Below are 12101 nucleotides of genomic sequence, written 5' to 3'. Positions count from 1 at the left end.
CGCCTGCGATGGTGTACTCGACGACGAACCTGGGTGCATGAATGGCAAAACTTCATTTTTTCGGGTGAATCCAGGTTCTGTTTACAGCATCATGATGGTCACATCCGTGTTTGGTGACATCGCGGTGAACGCACATTGGAAGCGTGTATTCGTACAAAATGGTTCAAATGGCTCTGAGCACTATGCGACTTAACATCTGAGGTCATCAGTCGCCTAGAACTTAGAACTAATTAAACCTAACTAACCTAAGGACATCACACACATCCAAGCCCGAGGCAGGATTCGAACCTGCGACCGTAGCGGTCGCTCGGCTGCAGACTGTAGCGCCTAGAACCGCACGGCCAGATGGCCGGCGTGTATTCGTCATCGCCTTACTGGCGTATCATCCGGCGTGATGGTATGGGGTGCCATTGGCTACACGTCTCGGTCACCTCTTGTTCGCATTGACGGCACTTTGAACAGTGGACGCTACATTTCAGATGTGTTAGAATCCGTGGCTCTACCCTTAATTCGATCCCTGCGAAACCCTACATTTCAGCAGGATAATGCACGACCGCATGTTGCAGGTCCTGCACGGGCCTTTCTGGATACAGAAAATGTTCGACTGCTGCCCTGGGCAGCACATTCTCCAGATGTCTCACCAACTGAAAACGTCTGGTCAATGGTGGCCGAGCAACTGGATCGTCACAATACGCCAGTCACTGCTCTTGATGAACTGTGGTATCGTGTTGAAGCTGCATGGGCAGCTGTACCTGTACACGCCATCCAATCTCTGTTTGACTCAATGACCAGGCGTATCAAGGCCGTTATTGCGGCCAGAGGTGGTTGTTCTGGGTACTGATTTCTCAGGATCTATGCACCCAAATTGCATGAAAATGTAATCACATGTCAGTTCCAGAATAATATACTTGTCCAATGAATCATCTGCATTTATTCTTGGTGTAGCAATTTTAATGGCCAGTGGTGTATTTCTATTCCTTTATTACATTATATCGCTTGTCCGATCGGAATTTTTGTGAGCATGAATTTAATGAATTTTATTTATTATAATATTCAATTCAAAAAAAGACCAAATAATCTATTTATATTGATTGTGCAGTGACGTGAAAAATATATTTTTCGTTTCCAGATGTACCATTTTTCTGCGTTGTAGTCATCATACAGACATTTAAAACATAACCTAAATACGTTTTGCGCTATAGACAAAATAGCGCAGATGAAGATTTCAATGAAAGGAGGGTAAGTATAACGAAGCCTGCCCGGTTTGCCGTGAGGCCGAACGCACGGCTTTCCGGGCGGGAAGGAGCGCCTGGTCCCCGGCACGAATCCGCCCGGCGGATTTGTGTGGAGGTCCGGTGAACCGGCCAGTCTGTGAATGGTTTTTAGGCGCTTTTCCATCTTCCTCGGCGAATGCGGGCTGGTTCCCCTTATTTCGCCTCAGTTCCACTACGTCGGCGATTGCTGCGCAAACAAGTTCTCCACGTACGCGTACACCACCATTGCTCTACCACGCAAACATAGAGGTTACACTCGTCTGGTGTGAGACGTTCCCTGGCGGGTCCACCGGGGTTCGAACCGCAGAATAACCCTGGGTTCGGTGTGGGTCGGCGGAGGGGTGAAGTGGGCTGTGGTAGTCGTCGTGGGGTTGTGGACCACTGCGGCTGCGGCGGGGACGGAGCCTCTCCGTCGTTTCTAGGTCCCCAGTTAACATAACATACAATACAATACAAGTATAAAGAAATTTAAAAAAATGAGAAATAGATATAATTAACACAATAATATGGTAGTAAAGCAGGGTTATGAAACAAAAGTAATTAAATGGTAATTAATACATAAAATTAATTAAAAACACTTGAACAAAGATTTCAACTGGAAAAAGAATGACAGGAAGAAAAATGAGAGCAAATGAAGAAGTTGGTATTACGTTTAAAATGATGCGACAAAGAAATGGAAATAAAAAGCTACATTTAAATCAATTAACTGAATAAAAATGATGACCAAAGTCGTTTCGATAAGGATTAAAAAAAAAACTTCACTGAACGTGGAAAAATTCGAACCCACCACCTCTTGGATGTGGAGCATTAGCCGATCGTTTGCATCACACACCCACACGATGTGAGCGACCTTTTTTAATGGTACTGCGTGTCACAAAAATGTCGATACGTTTGTCCTCAGTTACTCGCAAACGACAGACCACCAGGGTGAATGGCTGCTATGTGTGATACCTGAGATCTTATCTTACAAAATCGTTTAGATGGTTTCAAAAAGCCGATGGCACCACTGGGCACTTCTCCTTGTAAGGTGTATCGCAACAGCACTCATAGTCTTCAAGAACTGCAGCAGAACATTTTGGATGAGATTACAGCAGGGCCCAAAAGTGCCAAGAGATGAACAATGAGCCGGCCGCAGTGGCCGTGCGGTTAAAGGCGCTGCAGTCTGGAACCGCAAGACCGCTACGGTCGCAGGTTCGAATCCTGCCTCGGGCATGGATGTTTGTGATGTCCTTAGGTTAGCTGGGTTTAACTAGTTCTAAGTTCTAGGGGACTAATGACCTCAGCAGTTGAGTCCCATAGTGCTCAGAGCCATTTTTTTAGATGAATAATGGTCACTTTCAACATCTGCTGTAGTCGGGTTAGTATTGTATTTTCTTTCCTGTGCTGTGTTTCTTTGTGCGCCGTCCTCGGGGCCACTTTTATTCGCCCCACCCTGTAGCACACACGCTGTTCCTTTACTCGGAAAACAACTAAATCAAATTATTATTTTTATGAAACCACCGCGAATCACCTACTGCAACGCTGCACGCCCTTGGGAGCCGCGACGCACATTTTGGAAACCACTGATGTAAGGCAGTGTTGTGGTACAGCTGAATTTTGCACCGCGTGAGTGGGGAAAATAGGACGTTCACGATGTCCAGCTCACCACAGCTACAGAAACGTTGGATACCGACGGTAGGAGGACAGCCCTGTCGTCCCGCGTTATCAGGATCGCTGCGCTTTCTCTCTCTGCCGGGCCGTCGAGTGTTTTCTTGTTTTGTTTCGTCTGTGGGAGCCGTTCCGCGTCCGACTGCGGCCGTTGCGTCTGGCCACGAGTGCTGCAGCTGCGCTGCTTGCGGCATCTGAGCGACAAAACGAGTCTTGTTTGCTCTCGGCGTCGGCAGCGCGAGGCGTGTAGGAGTGTGGTTACTGCGTAACTGCGTCTGAGCTTCGCAGAGCGCGGCGTGGTGACACAGCAGCAGCGAAGGCGCACCGTGGCTCCGATTCTTACCCACAGTAGTCCACCTCACGATTTGTTTTGTTATTACTGACCGAAAAGGATCTACTTCAATAATTCTTTTCTCTATTAGTTTTTAAAGTGGAAAAAAGGAGTAATTGATCGTGTGATGGTATCTAACTATTCAAAATGCGAGAGTGGGACAGGTAAAAATAATGCCTCCTGTGTTGTAAAAAACTTAAACTAACACCGACATCAACAGTCCAGGTATACATGCCGACGTCGCAAGCAGAAGGTAAAGAGATAGAGAAAGTATACGAGAAGACTGAATGGTAATTCAGAATCTAAAGGGAGATGAAAACCTAATAGTCATCGGGGATTGGAATGCGGTTTAAGGGGAAAGAGCAAAAGAAATGGTTACGGGAGAACGTAGGCATGGTAGTAGGAATGAGTGAGGGGAAAGACTATTTGAATTGCTGTAGAGAAGCAACGTTAAATGATCGCGTGACCTTGTTTCTCTTAGGGTAGCTTTCGGATGCACTTGATAACTATTGTATAATAAAGAAACTATCAGTTTTACATCAAAGTGTCACATGAAATTGACATTAATACACCATTTTCAAAGAGCTATGTTATAAAAGAGGCAGTTGGATATAACATGCATCTTCATGAAGTTTGCACATAATCATGCACATTTGCATAAGTGTAGCAAGCGAGTGCGCTTGCACACAACCTACGCACACTAGTTCCATAACAATGTACCCCTTCCACTGTGAAAGGAAACAATCATAAGTACCACTGGTACAAACAGTACAGCACATTTATGACCAAAATGTACAGTATGGTTCAAATGGCTCTGAGCTCTATGTGACTTAACAGTTGAGGTCATCACTCCCCTAGAACTTAGAACTAATTAAACCTAACTAACCTAAGGACATCACACACATCCATACCCAAGGCAGGATTCGAACCTGCGACCGTAGCTTCCAGACTGAAGCGCCTAGAACCGCTCGGCCACTTTGGCGGGCCAAATGTGCAGTATCACGCAATGCCTGAGTCGTGGAATCGAACAACTACCAAGCTGTCCTGTTGGCCACTAAAAATTATGTTTGTCAGTTTGGTTTTGTCGTTCTAACAGTCGACACATAGACTATCTTATCAATGAGAGTACATGTTGCTCACAGTTTGTCTTTCTCGAATAATTCGTGCCTTTTGACACGATGTTGTGTAAATGGTTAGGTTAATAAAAAGGTATGTCTATAGTAATATAAGTACTTGTAAAGTGAATATGCTTACAGTATGGAAATATTTCCGTATGAAATTTATTTTGTAATTTTTAGATGTGTGGTTTGAGAATGGGCAAATTCGGTAACCACAGCAGCAATAGATTGTATATTCATCCAACTGAGACAGACAAAAAAAAAATTGTAAAAATTTCCTCAATTATAAACAGTTTGGGGCTTATCATTCCGAGCACCATGCCTCGAATCAGCAAGTGCTGTGAAATTTTACCAAGAAAAGTTGTACACTGATCTTATTTGAGAGTCACTTAGCAGTAAGCGCACACCTTAACGTGATGAGCAAATTGGTTTGCCCCTAATAAAAATAAAAACTGTGGGTGGGTAAATGGAAACAGGGCTGTCCAGCTCCGGACCACTGAGCGCTGCCTACTCTACTGAGCTGGAGCTCGAAGTAGCTAGTGGCGAATAGCTCAAATATGATGCTGCGCTCAACGTGAGGAAAAAAGTCCACGCAAGCACGCATTGGTGACTTACAAAAACAGCTAAATTTCGGTTTTCAAGCTACCAACGGCGAGACAGACACACTAAGTTATATATGAAAAAACACCACAGCATGCAACTCACATTATCTTAACCCCTTGTCCACGATACAAAAGAAAGACCAGTGTAGAATTATTGTGTAAATATTTAGCTAAGTTAAGGAAGTGATACAGAAAAAATAAATGATTATAAGTACCATATGTTCCTCCTTAGTAGTAGGTGAAATCGAATGTATCTTACGGTTTTATTTATTAGTTATGAAAAGACTAAAATAGTGTTGCGCAAACTGTTAATTTAGCAATCCATAAAAAGTTACTATGTGATTGAAAAAGGTGATCAGGATAGATCATGAGCATCAAGAAATCATAAATTTAGTAATGGAGGGTAGTAAGAGGATAAAAATTGTAGACAGAAACCAAGGGCTGAACACAGTAAACAGTTTCAAATGAATGTCGGTTACAGTAGTTGTTTGGAGATGAAGAAGCTTGCACAAAATATTCCTCATACTCTTTAAAAAGTTGCTTTCCATTAGACCGTTCTGAACAGAGTACTAGCAGTAAACAGCAGCCTGGGCGGTTGACTGGTGGGATAAGGATATAATGTAGAACAAAGTGGGGATTATATCAAAATGTTAGAAGAGTATGTAGTACGCAAATATAGAATAGCAAATTCTCAGGGTAAAATTAAACCATATGGCAAGACGTGAAGGGGATGTCCTGTCAGCAGCACGAGGTCAACGATATAAAGTCAGTTCGTAGTAAAAATGTTTCTGTTACAGTTAAATCAGGTGTATGTACAGTATTTAAAAATCACTTTCTGAGCACTGCTGGTTAATTAAATAAAAACTTGCTTTCTGCAGGGAATCATACGATGAAGAGCGAAAGGAACTCGTACACCTGCCTAATATCGTGTAGGTCTCCTCCCCCCCAACCCCCCCAAATCAGTAGAAGTATGAGGGGATGGAGATCTCCTCTGAACAGCACGTTGCAAGCCATCCCAGATATGCTCAACATTCTTCATGTCTGGGGGGTTTGGTGGCCAGCGGACGTGTTTAAACTCAGAAGAATGTTCCTGGAGCTGCTCTGTGGCAGTTCTGGACTTGTGGGGTGATGCATTGTCCTGCTGTAATGGAACAAAATCGTCGGAATGCACAATGGACATGAATGGATACAGGTGATCAGACAGCATGCTTACGTACGTGTCACCTGTCAGAGTCGTATCTAGACATATCATGAGTCCCATGTCAGTCTAACTGCAAGCGCCCCACACCATCACAGAGCCTCCACTAGCTTGAACAGCCTCTTGCTGACATGCAGGGTCAATGAACTCATGAGGTTGTATCCATACCCTTACACGTCCATCCGCTCGATAAAATTTGAAACGAGGCTCTTCCGACCAGGCAACATGTTTCAATCATCAACAATCCATTGTCGGTGATGACGGGTCCAGACGAGGCTTCAAGCTTCGTACCGTGCCGTCATAAACGGTACACGAGTGAGCCTTCGGCTCCGAAAGCCCATATCGATGATGTTTCGTTGAATGGTTCGCACGCTGACACTTGTGATGGCTCAGCATTGAAATCGGCAGAGATTTGCGGAAGGGTTGTTCTTCTGCCACGTTGAAAGATTCTCTTCAGTCGTCGTTGGTCTCGTTCTTGCAGGATCTTTTTCCGGCTGCAGTGATGTCGGAGATCTGACGTTTTATCGGGTTCCTGATATTCACGGTACACTGGTGAAATGGTCGTACGGGAAAATCCCCACTTCATCGCTACCTTGGAGACGCTGTGTCCCATCGGTCGTGCGCCGACTATAACACCACGTTCATACTAACTTAAATCTTGACAACCTGCCATTATAACAGCAGTAACCGATCTAACAGCTGCTCCAGACACTTGATGTCTCATATAGGCGTTGCCGACTGCAGCGCCTCATTCAGCCTGTTTACATATCTCTGTATTTGAATACGCATGCCTATAACAGTTTCTTTGGTGCTTCAGTGCATAACTCTGGAAAATGTCTTTCCAAGACTGATGTCTGGAACACTCCTCTACTATACTGACAAGGGACAGATTGAGTCAGTAATTAAATCACTGAAGACTAAGAAGTCTCATAGATATGAAGTACCTAGCAAAATAATAAAATATTGTGCTGCACATGTTAGACCCGTACTTAGCAATATTTGTATTTTTTCCTTTAAGAAAGGTCAGTTTCCTGAACGATTAAAGTACTCAGTAGTAAAGCCGCCTTACATAAAGAGGGAAAGGGATAATGTAGACAACTTTAGACCTATTTCTGTGTCATCAGTGTTTGCTAAAGTTACTGAAAAGGCTGTGTATGTAAGGATAATTGATCATTTTATTTCACATAATTTGCTGTGAAAAGTACAGTTTGATTTTAGAAGTGGTTTAACAACAGAAAATACCATATTCGCTTTTCTCTGTGAGGTACTGCATGGATTAAACGAAAGGTTTCAAACGTTAGGCATCTTTTATGATTTAACTAAGGCGTTTGATTGTGTTGATGACAAAATATTGCTCCATTAGTAGGAGCATCATGGAATAAGGGGAGTAGCTCACAATTGGTTCGCCTCTTAGTTTAATATCAGACAGAAAAAGGTCATTCTCCATAGTGTTGAGAATCGCTGAGATGTTGGGTTTCAGTGGGCACATTGAAATGGAGATTGCTCCAGGGATCAGTGCTGGGGCTACTCCTGTTCCTTATTTATATAATTAATATGACCTCTAGTATTATAGGTGATTCTAAAATATTTCTGTTCGCTGATGGCACTAGCTTGATAGTAAAGGATGTAGTGTGCAACGTTGGCACAGTTTCAAATAGTGCAATTCAAGCCTGTTCATGGCCTTTAGAAAATAAACTAACGTTAAATTACAGTAAAACTCAGTTTTTACATTTTTAAAATACAATCCAACAGAAGCCGGCGTTTTAATTTCACAGAATGGGATATGATTAGTGAAACTGACCAGTTCAAATTTCTAGGTGTTCAGATAGACAGAAACTGTCAAGTGAAGCCCACGTTCAAGATCTTGTTCAAAAACTTAATGCTTTCATTTTTACTATTCGAATGGTATCTGAAGTAAGTAATAGTTTGACAAGTAAAAGCAGTCTACTTTCCTTATTTTCATTCGCTTATAACGTATGGTATTATATTTTGAGGTAACTCTTCCCTTTATCAGAGGATATTTTTGGCTCAGAAACTGGCTGTTCGGACAATAAGTGGTGTAAGTTCGTGAACCTCCCTACGACCCCTGTTAATTATTCTTTACTGTCGTTTCTTGTTAACAGTATCAGCTTATTGCCAAGAATTTGCAGTTTTCATTTAGTTAATACAAGGCAGTAATCCAATCTGCATTTGGATCGCACTTCCATGACTCTTGTGAAGAAAGGTGTGTAGTATACTGCTGTATCCATTTTCAATAAGCTACCACAGAAATTCAAAAATCTTAGCAGTAATCCACGCGCTGTCAAATGGAAACTGAAGAGTTTCCTCATGGGTCACTCCTTCTATTCTGTCGAGGCGTTTCTTGAAAAATTAAGTTGATTCCTGTGTTATATTGTTTACTGCGTTTACATGAACTTATGCCCTGTCATTTTTGGGTTCATATACATTTTTTATCTGTTATTACTTTTATGTTTTAATTTCATGTTCTGAGGTATTCCATGACCTTGGAGATTTGCTCCTCAGTTTTTTCCCTATGGAACTAGAAGTGTAAAATGAGTAAAAATAAAAATAGTAGGAAGAGCAGCAAGAGTCGTTACAGGTTTATTTGACACACGCGAGAGCATCACGGAGATGCTAAAAAAGGAAAACTGACAGCTATTTCAGTGGGGTGACTCGATATAACTGTTACGAACCTGAAGAACTCATTTTTGTCATCAGTTTCGCGAATTATTCTTTGTTCTTTAGCGGTTTCGGTCGTTAGAGACCATCATCATAGGAGGAAAAAGGAGTGCATCAGGCAGATAAGCAATTCCTCATCCCTTTAGACGACGGTTCAATCCCGCGTCCGGCCATCCTGATTTAGGTTTTCCGTGATTTCCCTAAATCACTCCAGGCAAATGCCGGGATGGTTCCTCTGAAAGGGCACGGCCGACTTCCTTCCCCATCCTTCCCTAATCCGATGAGACCGATGACCATGCTGTCTGGTCTCCTTCCCCAAACCAACGCTTTTGTAGGGACTGCCATGACAACATTAATTACAACACACAGAGGCATTTCAGTGACCTGCTCGTATAGCATAAAGCACAGAGCGCTTGTTTCCGAGATTGAGAGGTGAATCAGACCTGAAACGAATTCGCACGGAGGATCGACGACCGTCAACGGGTACGCTTTCCAACCTGAAAGCGGTTTTTAGGGATTTTCTCGACGAATGAGGCGTACGGAAGCGCATCCGGCATTAGACCCCGTACAAGATATCGTAAACGCTAGGGGAAAGAAAGACAGAGACGTTTCAGCAATCATTCTTGCCGCGCTCTATATTCGAATGGGACGCCTAGAAATCCTAATACGTTTTACGATGGAAAAACTACTCTGTCAAGGCAGTTCATAATGGATGTGGTTATAGACGTGTAACAGATGGGAGGGGCACATGACAACTCCCTCATGGGTCCTAATGCAGGGAGTTTCTTTGTCATAGAGTAGCCGTCGCTTTTGATGATGTGTCCTAAGATTTGCTTCTCTTAATTTGTTGGTGATTTTTGTCAATGCCATCAGTTCGCATCACGTTCGTATTTAGTGCGGTCCAGTGCAGTGGCAATCGTTGACCAGCGCAACATCTGTGTATGCAGCGCTTGTTCATCTGTTGTTGTTTCCCGACATTCTGAGCCATATAGAGCCACTGCGCAGGGAATGGATCTGTAAACTTTCCCCTTAGGACGGTAGAATACTTCCTCATCTCATACCACTCCAGTGTTGCCATGTCATTTCGGCCATGCAGCATTAACTCCTCTTCAGTCACCTAGTAACTTATCTCTAGCCGACACTACGAAAGAGTTTCAGTATTAAAACTGTATACTTTTCTAAGTTTTGTTGTCACACCTGGAATGGCAGGACAGCAGGATAAGGGCTGCTGAAGTAGGACTAAGCACATGTCGTGGCCAATTTTTTTCTTTGTTACTGAGTGAATCGGGGTTGTTTGGACTAGTAGCATGCATAGAACAATTAAGCAACTTGTGCTTTTACCGACAGGCTCAGCAATCTGAGCAACCAGAATAAATAAATAGATAAATATTAATTAAAGTAAAATTTACTTGAAACATTTAAGCAAAATTTGACTTTACAGGCAGACTCAGCTATTTAAATAGTGAATAGGTTCAAATCCAAGGCTTAGTTAACTCAGAATTTAACTTGAAGCAATTAAGCAAAATATGATTTTACAGGCATGCTCAGCAATCTGAATAGCAATACAAACTGATGCCCAAAGTTTAGATAGAGAGTCAGTTACAGCCAAGTTTAATTTGAAACAACTAAGTAAAAATTATCTTACAGGTAGGCTTAGCAATGTGTATCGCATAACAGACTCCAGTCTAATATTTAAACAGAATTTAAAAAATTTCCGTTCAGTGAAACTGGGAAAAATTCAGTTACTTGAAATTATAATTTTATTCAAAATGTAGATGGAAGGCAACTTGCTCACCGTATTAAGAATATCATATGATATGCTGATCATGTGCCGATTCCCTTAATTGACCTAGGCGCCGGAATACAAGTGGAATAATTGCAGGAAAAAAAGGGTGGTTCGATCTAAAAAGACTAAACAGGAATGAATACAGGTTACTTTACTGATCAACAATTTTTAAACTTAACCGATAACAAGAGCGCGAGAAGAACATTAAGGTTTGATTTAAACTGATGATTACAAAGAACAGAAGTCAGGCTGACCCTCTTTTAAGAGGTATATAAAAATCACTTCGAAAATCGGGGTAAATTTACTCTCAACAAAACAGAAAAAAAATTATCTTGAGGTGCCCTAAAAATATAGAAATAACTCCTAAAACTTAAGGAACTTTCAAGGGGGACTAAGATCTTTAAACATGTATACAATTAAAAATAGGCAGTTGTACAGAGCAGTCTTTAGGGAAGTAATTTTTCAGACCTTTAACAAACCAGTGAGATTACACTGATCCACTGAGAAACGCCAAGCGCTGTATCTTCTAGATCTCCATTCAGGTCGGTGTCAGAAGTTCCAGAATTACAATACCAACAACCAATTGGCAAGTTGGAAGTTCCGTAGAAATTGAAACGCTGGAGGTGGCTAAGAAAGCGAGCACATCCAAGCCAAGTCAAATAACAGGTATTCCGATATGCTGTAGGAACACAGTACACTGTCGGTAGGGGAGCTTTAACAGTATCCACCAACGGTGAAAGCTGAAGAACGATTTTCAAACAGTAGCATTCAAATATTGCGGCTCACCAAGAAGGGCAGTGGCCAGCAGATCAACGCTGCAACCAATTCCGTGGAAAGATACCCATTGCCCCGTTGAAACTCAGTTCCGCAGCTCCTGTGAGGAGTTGCAACAACCACTAGCCGCTCCAGTCACTACGGCCTCCCAGGGGCACCCCTGCCCGTGACCTTCCTCCAAGGGCTACTGATCCTTCACAAACGCTGCTGTTCCAAAGCCAACCCTCGCTACCCTCTCTATGTCGTTCGCGAACAGGCTTATACCAACTCCACCTCCAGATTCTCCTCCCAAGTCTACGACTGCTCCAACTTAAGACCTGCCAAACCGAAGAAACCAGTGCCAGAAGTGCAGGATGGTTGTAATTAAAGTTTCCATATTTAACACGTTATAACACGGAGACTAGCAGAGAATAGGGTGCATGACTTCCATGTGTCACAGCGCCACCGTCCAGTTCAAACTATGGCCACCAGATGCCGTGTTCACTCGTCGTGATTCAAAGTCTCACACATCTGTCCAGTCGCAGTGCACTTGTTAACGTGTCAACGTGAGTTTGGTAAAAGGAGCAGGACATTATTGGTGAAGCTCTGTTATCAAAACAACAGCAATGCCGCAGTGCACTTCGAGAATATTGCCGGCTCTCTTTCTCCACCTGCTGTGGGGAGCATCATGAAGAAGTTCGAATCAACTGGAG

Source organism: Schistocerca cancellata, chromosome 7 (genome assembly GCF_023864275.1).
Source record: "Schistocerca cancellata isolate TAMUIC-IGC-003103 chromosome 7, iqSchCanc2.1, whole genome shotgun sequence".
Taxonomy (NCBI): Eukaryota; Metazoa; Arthropoda; class Insecta; order Orthoptera; family Acrididae; genus Schistocerca; species Schistocerca cancellata.
Note: the sequence above shows the minus strand (reverse complement) of the source record.